This window comes from Ambystoma mexicanum, chromosome 13 (genome assembly GCF_040938575.1).
Source record: "Ambystoma mexicanum isolate Mex_15411 chromosome 13, UKY_AmexF1_1, whole genome shotgun sequence".
In the NCBI taxonomy this organism is placed as follows: Eukaryota; Metazoa; Chordata; class Amphibia; order Caudata; family Ambystomatidae; genus Ambystoma; species Ambystoma mexicanum.
This window is the reverse complement of record NC_090938.1, coordinates 829,522,368-829,540,148: the sequence shown is the minus strand read 5'-3', so window position 1 is coordinate 829,540,148 and position 17,781 is coordinate 829,522,368. Positions and strand designations below refer to the sequence as shown.

Genomic DNA, 17,781 nt, shown 5'->3' with positions numbered 1-17,781 from the left:
CAAGTCTGGCCATGTTCCAGCTGAGCTCAAGGAAGCATGGGTTCGTCCGCTTATCAAAAAACCCTCCTTAGACCCTTCGGTCCCAGGGAATTATAGACCCATTACCACTGTCCCATTTTTACTAAAAATCTTGGACAAAGCAGCTTACCTGCAAGTTCAAAAATTCCTCGAAGATAACCATCTTCTTGGTCTTCGGCAGTCAAGCTTCAGGCCAAGACATGGCACCGAAACGGCACTTCTTGACCTCAAAAACCAGATGGACGACCTCAGAGATGCAGGCAAACCTGCTCTACTCCTCCTTTTGGACCTATCAGCTGCATTCGATCTGGTGGGTCACAAGACCCTCTGCCACCATCTTGCCACGGCAGCCAACTTCTCCCCGACTGCCTGCAACTGGATAACCTCCTTCCTGCAGGACAGAGCAATGAAGGTCTTCTCCGACTCTTCCTGCGCTGACCCGAGCATCATCCAATGTGGCATCCCACAGGGATCGTGCATCGCCCCAACCCTCTACAACCTCTTCACGAGGCCGCTGTTCAAGATCCTTGACGCCCTGGGCATCTCATACACGAACTATGCTGATGACACTCAGGTGCTTATCCTCCTCTCCGGGGACTACCTGTCTGACCTGAACACGCTCAACTCCATTTACACCACGATCCAATCCTGGATGGCAGAAAACTATTTATGCCTCAACAGCGAGAAAACCGAGCTTCTGCTGATTGGCTCCCCGTCCACCCTGGGCAAGCTGGACAAGCAATACAACTCCTTCACCATAGATAACATTCCTATCCCTGTCTCCCAAACAGTCAAGACCTTGGGTGTCTACCTGGACCCAAACTTGAACATGAACAGGCAGGTCAATGCCATTGCATCCTCCTCAGCCTACTACTCCAAACTGCTCAACGCAATCAGACCGCACCTCTCCCAACAGAATTGCCTAACTATCACCAGGGGAATCATTGGCTCAAGAGTGGACTATTGCAACGCCCTTCTAACAGGGACGTCAAGAAAAAACCTAGCTAAACTCCAACTAGTCCAAAACAATGCCCTAAGGGCCGCCACTGGACTATCACGCAGGGACCACATCTCTGACCACAGGCGTCAGGTCCACTGGCTACCAGTCAAGGAAAGAATCTTGTTCAAAACCCTTGCCCTCATGCACAAATGTCTTCACGATCAGGCCCCTATATATCTCGTCCAGAGATTTTCTAAACCCTGTGCTTCCAGGCCCTCCAGAGTGGCCTACTCCAATTTACTAACTGTGCCAAAAACCCGCAGAGTGCGTGCTGGTGGCACAAGCTTTCCCACCATGGACTTCCAACCTTTGGAACTCCCTTCCACCGCACATTAGACGACTCGACTCACACACTGCCTTTCGCAAGGCCATCAAGACTAGTCTCTTCAAATAATGTGCCTGTTTTTTGTTCTCTACCCTGGACCTATGTATCTGTAACACTGTATGTATATTCTAAGAACTCTTCTGGGGCGGCTTTTTTGTAACCCTTAATCAAGCCTTCTTACGCACCTCTTATCACCCCTCTATGCCTTAGGGCTGCAGTGCACTTTACAAATGTACAATTTAAAAAATAAATAAAATAAAAGAAGAAAAAATACGAGAGAGACAAAGTTCTGAGGTAGAATTGGGAAACCTCATCAATCGGCTCAAGGAGGAGTTGGCAGTACAGCAACAAACTAACTTAGAACAGGAGGCCCAATTATCTACATTAAAGAGTAATACCAGGAAAGGGTGGAGAGTCAACTAAAATTGGACCAACAAGTGGTATACAATAGAACCTGCTTAGGTGATTTGATTACTTTGCAAAAGCAGATTGAGCAGTTAAAAGAGGAGAATAATAAGTTAATCATTAAAGAAGTCCATTCCAAAACAGATTTTGACCAGGAGCGCCAAAAGTTAGGCGCTATAAAACAACAGAGAGATAACCTGATGGAACAGATTGACACCCTGTATCAGGGAAAAGATGGCCTATGCCAGGAAGTGCGCACATTAAAAACAGAACTGGAGAGAAGGGAGTCAGATCTTCAGGAACTGACTGATCTAAAAGCAGAGCATGAACAATTGATGGTACACACAAGGCAAATAGAACATGATCTGGATCAGACAACAGAGAAAAGAAATGCTCAGAGTGAGGAGATGTAGCTCCTGCAGCAGTAATTGTCTGAGTACTCCCAGACAATACAAGAAGCACAAAAAGACAATGAGACCCTTTGTGACGAGAACAGGGGACTCCAGAGCCAGGTAGTAGCACAAGGGAAGGTCATAGAGGCCAGTCAAGCCCTGATAGCAGAGCACAAGGCTCAGGCCTTTGCCTACTATCAAGAAGTAGGGTCTGAAAAAGAGAAATTTGAGAGGCTAGAAAAAGAGTGTGCTAGGTTAAATAAGGACTTGAGGAACCCCAAAAAGCTAGATAGTGGCAGGGCCGATCAGTGGGATGCCCGCTGTACCAAGGGCCTCAAGTCAACTTAGCACCCTGTATGCGCAAGGAGCTGCTAACTTCATGTCCACCGGTTCACAAGAACCGGGAACCATGAGGCAGCCAGACTCAAATAGGCCCAGCATGATTGAGCCGGCAGGCCAGCGTCCATCAGAGATTGATGGACGGGCGTCCCTGTTCAGGTTCAACAATGTCATGGCTGATGAATCTGACCAGGATGACTCCTATGAAGAGACTTGAAAATCTTGTGAACCTCCGAACCAGATTAGTATATGAGGGTTGCAATTTTTGCTTCATCATCTGTCTCACCGGTTGCTCTAAAATACATGTCCAACTTCTCCATCCGAGCAATCATTTTGGTCCCAGCTTCGAGGGATTGCCTGAAGTGTCACATTCTGGCATTGGGGCCAGTGTCCCTTGTTGGCGTGTTGCCCTTCTCGCCCGAGGGGGCCTTGAAGCATCTTGCCCAGCGCCTTGGAGGTTGTCTTCATTGCTCATGGCTGCAGATCCCACTGGCACCCCCTTTGCAAAACAAGGCGGTTATTTGCACCTGCTGATGCACTTCTGGGACGTCTGGTGCTGTGATGGTCAAGCTCTGCTCCTATCCGATGACCACACCCTGGTGTTAGGCATGTTGGCCCCTCAGGACAATAACTCAGTGGGACTGAGAGAAATCCCAATGGATAACAAAAGAGAAAAGAAAAATAAATGATTTCCTTTTTTTTCCAAAAGGGTCCCTGTGTTCCATGTTTCTAGCCTTTGACCCTTGTGGGTTCCAAAAATCACACAAACAGCGCACAAGCACTCCACGTGTGAAGCCGCTGTCGTTAGGTCACAAAATGGCAGTGTTTTCCTTACTGCGATGATTGATGCATCTGACAGGCGTCGAATCAGGTTGCCAGAGATAAAATCAACGTTGGAATACCTTCCCCCTGCATCATCGTTGACATTGTTATACACTCTGTTGCCCCAGGACCCCTGGATGCAGGCCTTGAAAGGAACACACAGACACACGTCCTGCCGTATCAGGCTCCTGGCATGCACTGCTGTGGTGCGGGACCACCCCCTTTATTCCTTAACACGGGCAATGGCAGAACGTTGCCGTTGTGCCACGTGACCACATCACAGAAGGAAGGAAGCGTTTTAGAAGAGAGACTTTGACAAAACAGTAAGAGAATCAGGAAGGACTGGGAAGGAGAGAAACAGAAAATACAAAGAAGGAAGATAAGAAAGAAGGTGGGGTGGTAGACATCGAACATGTGTGTAAAGGCTGCTGACATTTCTCCCTGGAATAATACTGCTTTCATGCCTTTGTTAAACACACACAGTGTAGCTGGATTGGCTAACATACACATTTATTCTTTTAGAAAACAATATTTAAGAAGGTGGAAACACAAGTGTGGAATTCCTGTGGCAGGACTAAAAGAATTTGATCGGACGACCCATCTGCTGCGAGGCAACGCACTGTGTGAACTGCTCCTCAGGTTGCGAGCACCACTAAGAGCTCTGGGGTGACGAGTCTGCTGGTACTAATGACTTTCTCCTGCCTCTTGGCCACTCCTGGGGTGTCTTTGTACTTGAGAATATGTCATAGGGCACAGACGGGTGTTAGCCATGCTAATCCAGGGATCTGAAGCTTGAATCATTTCTTCCTGGAATCCTGGTGACCAAAGATCTGAGGAGCAAAGAGACAAGCAAATGTGAAGCTGGAGCTGCCAAAGAACCCCAAGAAATCCAGACTTGGACCCCCCCTAAACCCCTCCCATGTAGCGGACACCATCTCCTGTCACGTAGCCGGTAAGCATGCTCTAACATGGGGATGTAACGATCTCATGACATTGAGCCGCTGAACGATGACCTGAGATGGCCACTAATGTCGTCCTGATATGGAGCTGCTAAGGAGGTCCTGGCATGGAGCTGTGAAGGAGGTCCTGCCATAGAGCTGCTGAGGAGGTCCTGCCATGGAGCTGTGTAGGAGGTCCTGCCATAGAGCTGCTGAGGAGGTCCTGCCATGGAGCTGCTAAGGAGGTCCTCCCATGGAGCTGCTAAGGAGGTCCTGGCATGGAGCTGCTAAGGAGGTCCTGGCATGGAGCTGCTAAGGAGGTCCTGGCATGGAGCTGTGAAGGAGGTCCTGCCATAGAGCTGCTGAGGAGGTCCTGCCATGGAGCTGCTAAGGAGGTCCTCCCATGGAGCTGCTAAGGAGGTCCTCCCATGGAGCTGCTAAGGTGTTCCTGCTATGGAGTTGCTAAGGAGGTCCTGCCAGGGAGCTGCTAAGGCGGTCCTTCCATGGAGCTGCTAAGGAGATCCTCCTTTGGAGCTGCTAAGGTGGTGCTGCCATGGAGCTGCTAAGTAGGTCCTGCCATGGAGCTGTTAACGAGGTCCTTCCATGGAGCTGCTAAGGAGGTCCTGGCATGGAGCTGCTAAGGAGGTAATGGCGTGGAGCTGCTAAGGAGGTCCTGCCGTGCAGCTGCTAAGGAGGTCCTGCCATGGAGCTTCTAAGGAGGTCCTGCCATGGAGCTGCTAAGGAAGTCCTGCCATGGAGCTGCTAAGGTGGTGCTGCCATGAATCTGCTGAGGAGGTCTTGCCATGGAGCTGCTAAGGTGGTACTGCCATGGAGCTGCAGAGGAGGTCCTGCCATGGAGCTGCTAAGGGGGTCCTGCCACGGAGCTGCTAAGGTGGTCCTGCCACAGAGCTGCTAAGGAGGTCCTGCCATTGAGCTGCTAAGGAGGTCCTGCCATTGAGCTGCTAAGGAGGTCCTCCCATGGAGCTGCTGAGGAGGTCCTCCCATGGAGCTGCTAAGGAGGTCCTGGCATGGAGCTGTTAAGGAGGTCCTGGCGTGGAGCTGCTAAGGAGGTCCTGCCGTGGAACTGCTAAGGAGGTCCTGCCATGGAGCTTCTAAGGAGGTCCTGCCATGGAGCTGCTAAGGAAGTCCTGCCATGGAGCTGCTAAGGAGGTGCTACCATGCAGCTGCTAAGGAGGTCATTCCATGGAGCTGCTAAGGAGGTCCTCCCATGGAGCTGCTAAGGTGGTCCTGCCATGGAGCTTCTAAGGAGGTCCTGCCATGGAGCTGCTAAGGAAGTCCTGCCATGGAGCTGCTAAGGTGGTGCTGCCATGAATCTGCTGAGGAGGTCTTGCCATGGAGCTGCTAAGGTGGTACTGCCATGGAGCTGCAGAGGAGGTCCTGCCATGGAGCTGCTAAGGGGGTCCTGCCACGGAGCTGCTAAGGTGGTCCTGCCACAGAGCTGCTAAGGAGGTCCTGCCATTGAGCTGCTAAGGAGGTCCTGCCATTGAGCTGCTAAGGAGGTCCTCCCATGGAGCTGCTGAGGAGGTCCTCCCATGGAGCTGCTAAGGAGGTCCTGGCATGGAGCTGTTAAGGAGGTCCTGGCGTGGAGCTGCTAAGGAGGTCCTGCCGTGGAACTGCTAAGGAGGTCCTGCCATGGAGCTTCTAAGGAGGTCCTGCCATGGAGCTGCTAAGGAAGTCCTGCCATGGAGCTGCTAAGGAGGTGCTACCATGCAGCTGCTAAGGAGGTCATTCCATGGAGCTGCTAAGGAGGTCCTCCCATGGAGCTGCTAAGGTGGTGCTGGCATGGAGCTGTGAAGGAGGTCCTGCCATAGAGCTGCTGAGGAGGTCCTGCCATGGAGCTGCTAAGGAGGTCCTCCCATGGAGCTGCTAAGGAGGTCCTCCCATGGAGCTGCTAAGGTGTTCCTGCCATGGAGCTGCTAAGGAGGTCCTGCCAGGGAGCTGCCAAGGTGTTCCGTCCATGGAGCTGCTAAGGAGATCCTCCTTTGGAGCTGCTAAGGTGGTGCTGCCATGGAGCTGCTAAGTAGGTCCTGCCATGGAGCTGTTAACGAGGTCCTTCCGTGGAGCTGCTAAGGAGGTGCTGCCATGGAGCTGCTGAGGAGGTCCAGCCATGAAGCTGCTGAGGTGGTCCTGTCATGGAGCTGCCGGGGAGGTCCTGCCATGGAGCTGCTAAGGTGTTCCTGCCATGGAGCTGCTAAGGAGGTCCTGGCATGGAGCTGCTAAGGTGTTCCTGCCATGGAGCTGCTAAGGTGGTCCTGCCACGGAGCTGCTAAGGAGGTCCTGCCACGGAGCTGCTAAGGAGGTCCTGCCACGGAGCTGCTAAGGTGGTCCTGCCACAGAGCTGCTAAGGAGGTCCTGCCATTGAGCCGCTAAGGAGGTCCTGCCATTGAGCTACTAAGGTGGTCCTCCCATGGAGCTGCTGAAGAGGTCCTGCCATGGAGCTGCTAAGGAGGTCCTGGCATGGAGCTGCTAAGGAGGTCCTGGCGTGGAGCTGCTAAGGAGGTCCTGCCGTGGAGCTGCTAAGGAGGTCCTGCCATGGAGCTTCTAAGGAGGTCCTGCCATGGAGCTGCTAAGGAAGTCCTGCCATGGAGCTGCTAAGGTGGTGCTGCCATGAATCTGCTGAGGAGGTCTTGCCATGGAGCTGCTCAGGTGGTGCTGCCATGGAGCTGCAGAGGAGGTCCTGCCATGGAGCTGCTAAGGAGGTCCTGCCACGGAGCTGCTAAGGTGGTCCTGCCACAGAGCTGCTAAGGAGGTCCTGCCATTGAGCTGCTAAGGAGGTCCTGCCATTGAGCTGCTAAGGAGGTCCTCCCATGGAGCTGCTCAGGAGGTCCTGCCATGGTGCTGCTAAGGAGGTCCTGGCATGGAGCTTTTAAGGAGGTCCTGGCGTGGAGCTGCTAAGGAGGTCCTGCCGTGGAGCTGCTAAGGAGGTCCTGCCATGGAGCTTCTAAGGAGGTCCTGCCATGGAGCTGCTAAGGAAGTCCTGCCATGGAGCTGCTAGGGTGGTGCAGCCATGAATCTGCTGAGGAGGTCTTGCCATGGAGCTGCTAAGGTGGTGCTGCCATGAAGCTGCTGAGGAGGTCCTGCCATGAAGCTGCTAACGAGGTGCTGCCATGGAGCTGCTAAGGTGGTGCTGCCATGGAGCTGCTAAGGAGGTGCTACCATGGAGCTGCTAAGGAGGTCATTCCATGGAGCTGCTAAGGAGGTCCTCCCATGGAGCTGCTAAGGTGGTGCTGCCATGGAGCTGCTGAGGAGGTCCTGCCATGGAGCTGCGAAGGAGGTGCTGCCATAAAGCTGCTGAGGAGGTCCTGCCATGGAGCTGCTAAGGAGATCCTGCCATGGAGCATCTAAGGAGGTCCTGCTGTGGAGCTGCTAAGGAGGTCCTGCCACGGAGCTGCTAAGGTGGTCCTGCCACGGAGCTGCTAAGGAGGTCCTGCCATTGAGCTGCTAAGGAGGTCCTGCCATTGAGCTGCTAAGGAGGTCCTCCCATGGAGCTGCTGAGGAGGTCCTGCCATGGAGCTGCTAAGGAGGTCCTGGCATGGAGCTGTTAAGGAGGTCCTGGCGTGGAGCTGCTAAGGAGGTCCTGCCGTGGAGCTGATAAGGAGGTCCTGCCGTGGAGCTTCTAAGGAGGTCCTGCCATGGAGCTGCTAAGGAGATCCTGCCATGGAGCTTCTAAGGAGGTCCTGCTGTGGAGCTGCTAAGGAGGTCCTGCCACGGAGCTGCTAAGGTGGTCCTGCCACGGAGCTGCTAAGGAGGTCCTGCCATTGAGCTGCTAAGGAGGTCCTGCCATTGAGCTGCTAAGGAGGTCCTCCCATGGAGCTGCTGAGGAGGTCCTGCCATGGAGCTGCTAAGGAGGTCCTGGCATGGAGCTGTTAAGGAGGTCCTGGCGTGGAGCTGCTAAGGAGGTCCTGCCGTGGAGCTGATAAGGAGGTCCTGCCATGGAGCTTCTAAGGAGGTCCTGCCATGGAGCTGCTAAGGAAGTCCTGCCATGGAGCTGCTAAGGTGGTGCTGCCATGGAGCTGCTAAGGAGGTGCTACCATGGAGCTGCTAAGGAGGTCATTCCATGGAGCTGCTAAGGAGGTCCTCCCATGGAGCTGCTAAGGTGGTGCTGCCATGGAGCTGCTGAGGAGGTCCTGCCATGGAGCTGCTAAGGAGGTGCTGCCATAAAGCTGCTGAGGAGGTCCTGCCATTGAGCTGCTAAGGAGGTCCTGCCATGGAGCTTCTAAGGAGGTCCTGCGGTGGAGCTGCTAAGGAAGTCCTGCCACGGAGCTGCTAAGGAGGTCCTGCCATTGAGCTGCTAAGGAGCTCCTGCCATTGAGCTGCTAAGGAGGTCCTCCCATGGAGCTGCTGAGGAGGTCCTGCCATGGAGCTGCTAAGGGGGTCCTGGCATGGAGCTGTTAAGGAGGTCCTGGCGTGGAGCTGCTAAGGAGGTCCTGCCGTGGAGCTGCTAAGGAGGTCCTGCCATGGAGCTTTTAAGGAGGTCCTGCCATGGAGCTGCTAAGGAAGTCCTGCCATGGAGCTGCTAAGGAGGTCTTGCCATGGAGCTGCTAAGGTGGTGCTGCCATGAAGCTGCTGAGGAGGTCCTACCGTGGAGCTGCTAAGGAGGTCCTGCCGTGCAGCTGCTAAGGAGGTCCTGCCGTGCAGCTTCTAAGGAGGTCCTGCCATTGAGCTGCTAAGGAAGTCCTGCCATTGAGCTGCTAAGGAAGTCCTGCCATGGAGCTGCTAAGGTGGTCCTGCCGTGGAGCTGCTGAGGAGGTCCTGCCGTGGAGCTGCTAAGGAGTTCCTGCCATGGAGCTTCTAAGGAGGTCTTGCCATGGAGCTGCTAAGGTGGTGCTGCCATGAAGCTGCTGAGGAGGTCCTGCCGTGGAGCTGCTGAGGAGGTCCTGCCATGGAGCTTCTAAGGAGGTCCTGCCATGGAGCTGCTAAGGAAGTCCTGCCATGGAGCTGCTAAGGTGGTGCTGCCATGAATCTGCTGAGGAGGTCCTGCCGTGGAGCTGCTAAGGAGTTCCTGCCGTGGAGCTGCTAAGGAGGTCCTGCCATTGAGCTTCTAAGGAGGTCTTGCCATGGAGCTGCTAAGGTGGTGCTGCCATGAAGCTGCTGAGGAGGTTCTGCCATGGAGCTGCTAAGGTGGTGCTGCCATGGAGCTGCTAAGGAGGTGCTGCCATGGAGCTGCTAAGGAGGACATTCCATGGAGCTGCTGAGGAGGTCCTGCCATGGAGCTGCTAAGGAGGTCCTGCCATTGAGCTGCTAAGGAGCTCCTGCCATTGAGCTGCTAAGGAGGTCCTCCCATGGAGCTGCTGAGGAGGTCCTGCCATGGAGCTGCTAAGGAGGTCCTGGCATGGAGCTGTTAAGGAGGTCCTGGCGTGGAGCTGCTAAGGAGGTCCTGCCGTGGAGCTGCTAAGGAGGTTCTGCCATGGAGCTTCTAAGGAGGTCCTGCCATGGAGCTGCTAAGGAAGTCCTGCCATGGAGCTGCTAAGGTGGTGCAGCCATGAATCTGCTGAGGAGTTCTTGCCATGGAGCTGCTAAGGTGGTGCTGCCATGAAGCTGCTGAGGAGGTCCTGCCATGAAGCTGCTAAGGAGGTGCTGCCATGGAGCTGCTAAGGTGGTGCTGCCATGGAGCTGCTAAGGAGGTGCTACCATGGAGCTGCTAAGGAGGTCATTCCATGGAGCTGCTAAGGAGGTCCTCCCATGGAGCTGCTAAGGTGGTGCTGCCATGGAGCTGCTGAGGAGGTCCTGCCATGGAGCTGCTAAGGAGGTGCTGCCATAAAGCTGCTGAGGAGGTCCTGCCATGGAGCTGCTAAGGAGGTCCTGCCATGGAGCTTCTAAGGAGGTCCTGCCGTGGAGCTGCTAAGGAGGTCCTGCCATGGAGCTTCTAAGGAGGTCCTGCCATGGAGCTGCTAAGGAGGTCATTCCATGGAGCTGCTAAGGAGGTCCTGCCGTGCAGCTGCTAAGGAGGTCCTGCCATGGAGCTTCTAAGGAGGTCCTGCCATGGAGCTGCTAAGGAAGTCCTGCCATGGAGCTGCTAAGGTGGTGCTGCCATGAATCTGCTGAGGAGGTCCTGCCGTGGAGCTGCTAAGGAGGTCCTGCCGTGGAGCTGCTAAGGAGGTCCTGCCATTGAGCTTCTAAGGAGGTCTTGCCATGGAGCTGCTAAGGTGGTGCTGCCATGAAGCTGCTGAGGAGGTTCTGCCATGGAGCTGCTAAGGTGGTGCTGCCATGGAGCTGCTAAGGAGGTGCTGCCATGGAGCTGCTAAGGAGGTCATTCCATGGAGCTGCTGAGGAGGTCCTGCCATGGAGCTGCTAAGGTGGTGCTGCCATGGAGCTGCTAAGGAGGTCCTGCCATGGAGCTGCCAAAGGAGGTACTGGCATGGAGCTGCTAAGGAGGTCATTCCATGGAGCTGCTAAGGAGGTCCTGCCATAGAGCTGCTGAGGAGGTCCTGCCATGGAGCTGCTAAGGAGGTCCTCCCATGGAGCTGTTAAGGAGGTCCTGGCGTGGGGCTGCTAAGTAGGTCCTGCCGTGGAGCTGCTAAGGAGGTCCTGCCATGGAGCTTCTAAGGAGGTCCTGCCATGGAGCTGCTAAGGAAGTCCTGCAATGGAACTGTTAAGGTGGTGCAGCCATGAATCTGCTGAGGAGTTCTTGCCATGGAGCTGCTAAGGTGGTGCTGCCATGAAGCTGCTGAGGAGGTCCTGCCATGAAGCTGCTAAGGAGGTGCTGCCATGGAGCTGCTAAGGTGGTGCTGCCATGGAGCTGCTAAGGAGGTGCTACCATGGAGCTGCTAAGGAGGTCATTCCATGGAGCTGCTAAGGAGGTCCTCCAATGGAGCTGCTAAGGTGGTGCTGCCATGGAGCTGCTGAGGAGGTCCTGCCATGGAGCTGCTAAGGAGGTGCTGCCATAAAGCTGCTGAGGAGGTCATGCTATGGAGCTGCTAAGGAGGTCCTGCCATGGAGCTTCTAAGGAGGTCCTGCCGTGGAGCTGCTAAGGAGGTCCTGCCATGGAGCTTCTAAGGAGGTCCTGCCATGGAGCTGCTAAGGAGGTCATTCCATGGAGCTGCTAAGGAGGTCCTGCCGTGCAGCTGCTAAGGAGGTCCTGCCATGGAGCTTCTAAGGAGGTCCTGCCATGTAGCTGCTAAGGAAGTCATTCCATGGAGCTGCTAAGGAGGTCCTCCCATGGAGCTGCTAAGGTGGTGCTGCCATGGAGCTGCTGAGGAGGTCCTGCCATGGAGCTGCCAAGGAGGTGCTGCCATAAAGCTGCTGAGGAGGTCCTGCCATGGAGCTGCTAAGGTGGTCCTGCCATGGAGCTTCTAAGAAGGTCCTGCTGTGGAGCTGCTAAGGAGGTCCTGCCACGGAGCTGCTAAGGTGGTCCTGCCACGGAGCTGCTAAGGAGGTCCTGCCATTGAGCTGCTAAGGAGGTCCTGCCATTGAGCTGCTAAGGAGGTCCTCCCATGGAGCTGCTGAGGAGGTCCTGCCATGGAGCTGCTAAGGAGGTCCTGGCATGGAGCTGTTAAGGAGGTCCTGGCGTGGAGCTGCTAAGGAGGTCCTGCCGTGGAGCTGCTAAGGAGGTCCTGCCATGGAGCTTCTAAGGAGGTCCTGCATTGGAGCTGCTAAGGAAGTCCTGCCATGGAGCTGCTAAGGTGGTGCTGCCATGAAGCTGCTGAGGAGGTCCTGCCATGAAGCTGCTAAGTAGGTGCTGCCATGGAGCTGCTAAGGTGGTGCTGCCATGGAGCTGCTAAGGAGGTGCTACCATGGAGCTGCTAAGGAGGTCATTCCATGGAGCTGCTAAGGAGGTCCTCCCATGGAGCTGCTAAGGTGGTGCTGCCATGGAGCTGCTGAGGAGGTCCTGCCATGGAGCTGCTAAGGAGGTGCTGCCATAAAGCTGCTGAGGAGGTCCTGCCATGGAGCTGCTAAGGAAGTCCTGCCATGGAGCTTCTAAGGAGGTCCTGCCGTGGAGCTGCTAAGGAGGTCCTGCCATGGAGCTTCTAAGGAGGTCCTGCCATGGAGCTGCTAAGGAGGTCATTCCATTGAGCTGCTAAGGAGGTCCTGCCATGCAGCTGCTAAGGAGGTCCTGCCATGGAGCTTCTAAGGAGGTCCTGCCATGGAGCTGCTAAGGAAGTCCTGCCATGGAGCTGCTAAGGTGGTGCTGCCATGAATCTGCTGAGGAGGTCCTGCCGTGGAGCTGCTAAGGAGGTCATGCCGAAGGAGCTGCTAAGGAGGTCCTGCCATGGAGCTTCTAAGGAGGTCTTGCCATGGAGCTGCTAAGGTGGTGCTGCCATGAAGCTGCTGAGGAGGTCCTGCCATGGAGGTGCTAAGGTGGTGCTGCCATGGAGCTGCTAAGGAGGTGCTGCCATGGAGCTGCTAAGGAGGTCATTCCATGGAGCTGCTGAGGAGGTCCTGCCATGGAGCTTCTAAGGAGGTCCTGCCATGGAGCTGCTAAGGAAGTCCTGCAATGGAACTGTTAAGGTGGTGCAGCCATGAATCTGCTGAGGAGTTCTTGCCGTGGAGCTGCTAAGGAGGTCCTGCCATTGAGCTTCTAAGGAGGTCTTGCCATGGAGCTGCTAAGGTGGTGCTGCCATGAAGCTGCTGAGGAGGTTCTGCCATGGAGCTGCTAAGGTGGTGCTGCCATGGAGCTGCTAAGGAGGTGCTGCCATGGAGCTGCTAAGGAGGTCATTCCATGGAGCTGCTGAGGAGGTCCTGCCATGGAGCTGCTAAGGTGGTGCTGCCATGGAGCTGCTAAGGAGGTACTGGCATGGAGCTGCTAAGGAGGTCATTCCATGGAGCTGCTAAGGAGGTCCTGCCATAGAGCTGCTGAGGAGGTCCTGCCATGGAGCTGCTAAGGAGGTCCTCCCATGGAGCTGTTAAGGAGGTCCTGGCGTGGAACTGCTAAGGAGGTCCTGCCGTGGAGCTGCTAAGGAGGTCCTGCCATGGAGCTTCTAAGGAGGTCCTGCCATGGAGCTGCTAAGGAAGTCCTGCAATGGAACTGTTAAGGTGGTGCAGCCATGAATCTGCTGAGGAGTTCTTGCCATGGAGCTGCTAAGGTGGTGCTGCCATGAAGCTGCTGAGGAGGTCCTGCCATGAAGCTGCTAAGGAGGTGCTGCCATGGAGCTGCTAAGGTGGTGCTGCCATGGAGCTGCTAAGGAGGTGCTACCATGGAGCTGCTAAGGAGGTCATTCCATGGAGCTGCTAAGGAGGTCCTCCCATGGAGCTGCTAAGGTGGTGCTGCCATGGAGCTGCTGAGGAGGTCCTGCCATGGAGCTGCTAAGGAGGTGCTGCCATAAAGCTGCTGAGGAGGTCCTGCCATGGAGCTGCTAAGGAGGTCCTGCCATGGAGCTTCTAAGGAGGTCCTGCCGTGGAGCTGCTAAGGAGGTCCTGCCATGGAGCTTCTAAGGAGGTCCTGCCATGGAGCTGCTAAGGAGGTCATTCCATGGAGCTGCTAAGGAGGTCCTGCCGTGCAGCTGCTAAGGAGGTCCTGCCATGGAGCTTCTAAGGAGGTCCTGCCATGTAGCTGCTAAGGAAGTCATTCCATGGAGCTGCTAAGGAGGTCCTCCCATGGAGCTGCTAAGGTGGTGCTGCCATGGAGCTGCTGAGGAGGTCCTGCCATGGAGCTGCCAAGGAGGTGCTGCCATAAAGCTGCTGAGGAGGTCTGCCATGGAGCTGCTAAGGAGGTCCTGCCATGGAGCTTCTAAGGAGGTCCTGCTGTGGAGCTGCTAAGGAGGTCCTGCCACGGAGCTGCTAAGGTGGTCCTGCCACGGAGCTGCTAAGGAGGTCCTGCCATTGAGCTGCTAAGGAGGTCCTGCCATTGAGCTGCTAAGGAGGTCCTCCCATGGAGCTGCTGAGGAGGTCCTGCCATGGAGCTGCTAAGGAGGTCCTGGCATGGAGCTGTTAAGGAGGTCCTGGCGTGGAGCTGCTAAGGAGGTCCTGCCGTGGAGCTGCTAAGGAGGTCCTGCCATGGAGCTTCTAAGGAGGTCCTGCCATGGAGCTGCTAAGGAAGTCCTGCCATGGAGCTGCTAAGGTGGTGCTGCCATGAAGCTGCTGAGGAGGTCCTGCCATGAAGCTGCTAAGGAGGTGCTGCCATGGAGCTGCTAAGGTGGTGCTGCCATGGAGCTGCTAAGGAGGTGCTACCAAGGAGCTGCTAAGGAGGTCATTCCATGGAGCTGCTAAGGAGGTCCTCCCATGGAGCTGCTAAGGTGGTGCTGCCATGGAGCTGCTGAGGAGGTCCTGCCATGGAGCTGCTAAGGAGGTGCTGCCATAAAGCTGCTGAGGAGGTCCTGCCATGGAGCTGCTAAGGAGGTCCTGCCATGGAGCTTCTAAGGAGGTCCTGCCGTGGAGCTGCTAAGGAGGTCCTGCCATGGAGCTTCTAAGGAGGTCCTGCCATGGAGCTGCTAAGGAGGTCATTCCATTGAGCTGCTAAGGAGGTCCTGCCGTGCAGCTGCTAAGGAGGTCCTGCCATGGAGCTTCTAAGGAGGTCCTGCCATGGAGCTGCTAAGGAAGTCCTGCCATGGAGCTGCTAAGGTGGTGCTGCCATGAATCTGCTGAGGAGGTCCTGCCGTGGAGCTGCTAAGGAGGTCATGCCGAAGGAGCTGCTAAGGAGGTCCTGCCATGGAGCTTCTAAGGAGGTCTTGCCATGGAGCTGCTAAGGTGGTGCTGCCATGAAGCTGCTGAGGAGGTCCTGCCATGGAGGTGCTAAGGTGGTGCTGCCATGGAGCTGCTAAGGAGGTGCTGCCATGGAGCTGCTAAGGAGGTCATTCCATGGAGCTGCTGAGGAGGTCCTGCCATGGAGCTGCTAAGGTGGTGCTGCCATGGAGCTGCTAAGGAGGTCCTGCCATGGAGCTGCTAAGGAGGTCATTCCATGGAGCTGCTAAGGAGGTCCTGCCATGGAGCTGCTAAGGAGGTCCTGCCATGGAGCTGCTAAGGAGGTGCTGCCATGGAGCTGCTAAGGAGGTCCTGGCATGGAGCTGCTAAGGAGGTCATTCCATGGAGCTGCTGAGGAGGTCCTGCAATGGAGCTGCTAAGGAGGTCATTCCATGGAGCTTCTAAGGAGGTCCTGCCATGGAGCTGTGTAGGAGGTCCTGCCATGGAGCTGCTAAGGAGATCCTGGCATGGAGCTGCTAAGGAGGTCATTCCATGGAGCTGCTAAGGAGGTCCTGCCATGGAGCTGCTAAGGAGGTCATTCCATGGAGCTGCTAAGGAGGTCCTGCCATGGAGTTGCTAAGGAGGTCCTGCCATGGAGCTGCTAAGGATGTCATTCCATGGAGCTGCTAAGGTGGTGCTGCCATGGAGCTGCTAAGGAGGTGCTCCCGTGGAGCTGCTAAGGAGGTCCTGCCGTGGAGCTGCTAAGGAGGTCATTCCATGGAGCTGCTAAGGAGGTCCTGCCATGGAGCTGTGAAGGAGGTCCTGCCATAGAGCTGCTGAGGAGGTCCTGCCATGGAGCTGCTAAGGAGGTCCTGTCATGGAGCTGCTAAGGAGGTCCTGGCATGGAGCTGCTGAGGAGGTCCTGCCATGGAGCTGCTAAGGAGGGCCTGGCATGGAGCTGCTAAGGAGGTCATTCCATGGAGCTGCTAAGGAGGTCCTGCCATGGAGCTGCTAAGGTGGTGCTGCCATGGAGCTGCTGAGGAGGTCCTGCCATGGTGCTGCTAAGGTGGTGCTGCCATGGAGCTGCTAAGGAGGTCCTCCCATAGAGCTGCTGAGGAGGTCCTGCCATGGAGCTGCTAAGGAGGCCCTCCCATGGAGCTGCTGAGGAGGTGCTGCCATGAATCTGCTGAGGAGGTCTTGCCATGGAGCTGCTAAGGTGGTGCTGCCATGAAGATGCTTACAATGACTTGATGTGGAGCTCCTAACAATGTCCTGACACAGAGCTGCTATTAATATCCGAAAATGGAACTTCTTACACCTCCTGAAATCCAGTGGAAAAAAAGACGCCCTGGTTCTGAGGGCAGCCCCATATGAAGCTACTAGATGTTGGACATGGAGCTGCCACAGGCCTCAGGAGCTTCGACACACCACCTGATATGGAGCCACAAGAGACTTAATGCGCAGCTGCTCCTGGCGTGAATCGACACTAGACATACAGCATGGAGCTACGAAAGACCTTCTGACATGAAGCAGCTAAAGTGCTCCTGACATGGAGATGCAAAGACCTCTTAACATGGATCTCCGGAGATCTGACATGGAGAAACTAGAGGCTCTGCATGCAAACACTAGAGACTTGGCATGGAGCTGCTATACACCCCCTGGCATGGATCTGTTGTGGACCCCCATAGATGGAGCTGCTATGGGCCCCCTCAACTGAACAATATAACAGGTACCGAGGAAAAGAGCAGTAGTAGAAGTAAAGGCATTATCTGATGATTAGTGAGCCTGGGTGTCCATCTTCTGCCAGTTCCTGAAGGACCCAGATGCTGGCTGTTTCAGTCAGAGAAAGCTCTTTTGGAATTCTTTTGGGATTCAGGCCACCCAAATGTAAGTGAGTTTGGACTACAATCATGTAAATTGGGCATACATGGCTCAGGTTCATGCTCAGGCCTGTAGTCAGAGGCAGAAGTTTGCTAAAGCTGGTGAGGAAAAGTAGAGCATTAGTTTAGGATGCATTTGAAGAAGAGGCTGAAAAGGAAAATAGGCTTTAGTACAGGGAGGGATGCAAACTAAAACAGGATTGCACAGGGCGATCACGAGGGATCTTTCTTAGCCGTGAGCATTGCGCAGGGTGATCACGAGGGATCTTTCTTAGCTGTCAGCATTGCATACGGTGATCACGAGGGATCTTTCTTAGCTGTCAGCATTGCATACGGTGATCACGAGGGATCTTTCTTAGCTGTCAGCATTGCATACAGTGATCACGAGGGATCTTTCTTAGCTGTCAGCATTGCACAGGGTGATCACGGGGGATCTTTCTTAGCTGTCAGCATTGCATACGGTGATCACGAGGGATCTTTCTTAGCTGTCAGCATTGCACAGGGTGATCACGGGGGATCTTTCTTAGCTGTCAGCATTGCATACGGTGATCACGAGGAATCTTTCTTAGCTGTCAGCATTGCGCAGGGTGATCATGACGGATCTTTCTTAGCTGTTTGCACAAGGTGATCAGATCTTTCTTAGCTGTCAGCATTGCACAAGGCGATCACGAGGGATCATTCTTAGCCATGATGTGATCACGAGGGATCTTTCTTAGCTGTCAGCATTGCATAGGGTGATCACGAGGGATCTGTTTTAGCTGTCAGCATTGCGCAGGGTGATCATGACGGATCTTTCTTAGCTGTTTGCACAAGGTGATCAGATCTTTCTTAGCTGTCAGCATTGCACAAGGCGATCACGAGGGATCATTCTTAGCCATGATGTGATCACGAGGGATCTTTCTTAGCTGTCAGCATTGCATAGGGTGATCACGAGGGATCTGTTTTAGCTGTCAGCATTGCACAGGGTGATCACAATGTATCTTTCTTAGCTGTCAGTATTGCGCGGGGTGATCACGTGGGATCTTTCTTAGCTGTCAGCATTGCATAGGGCGATCACGAGGGGTATTCCTTAGCTGTCAGCATT

The 17,781-nt window shown here is 54.9% G+C and overlaps 1 long non-coding RNA gene across 1 annotated transcript in view; it reads right to left on the bottom strand.

Annotated features, from left to right (window-relative positions):
* Positions 1-3,790: 3,790 nt before the first annotated feature.
* Positions 3,791-17,781, bottom strand: part of LOC138520701 (uncharacterized) — a 61,378-nt gene continuing 47,387 nt past the window's right edge. The window contains exon 2 of the long non-coding RNA XR_011282867.1: positions 3,791-4,131. This is a non-coding gene — a long non-coding RNA (uncharacterized lncRNA). The remainder of the gene's footprint in view (positions 4,132-17,781) is intronic.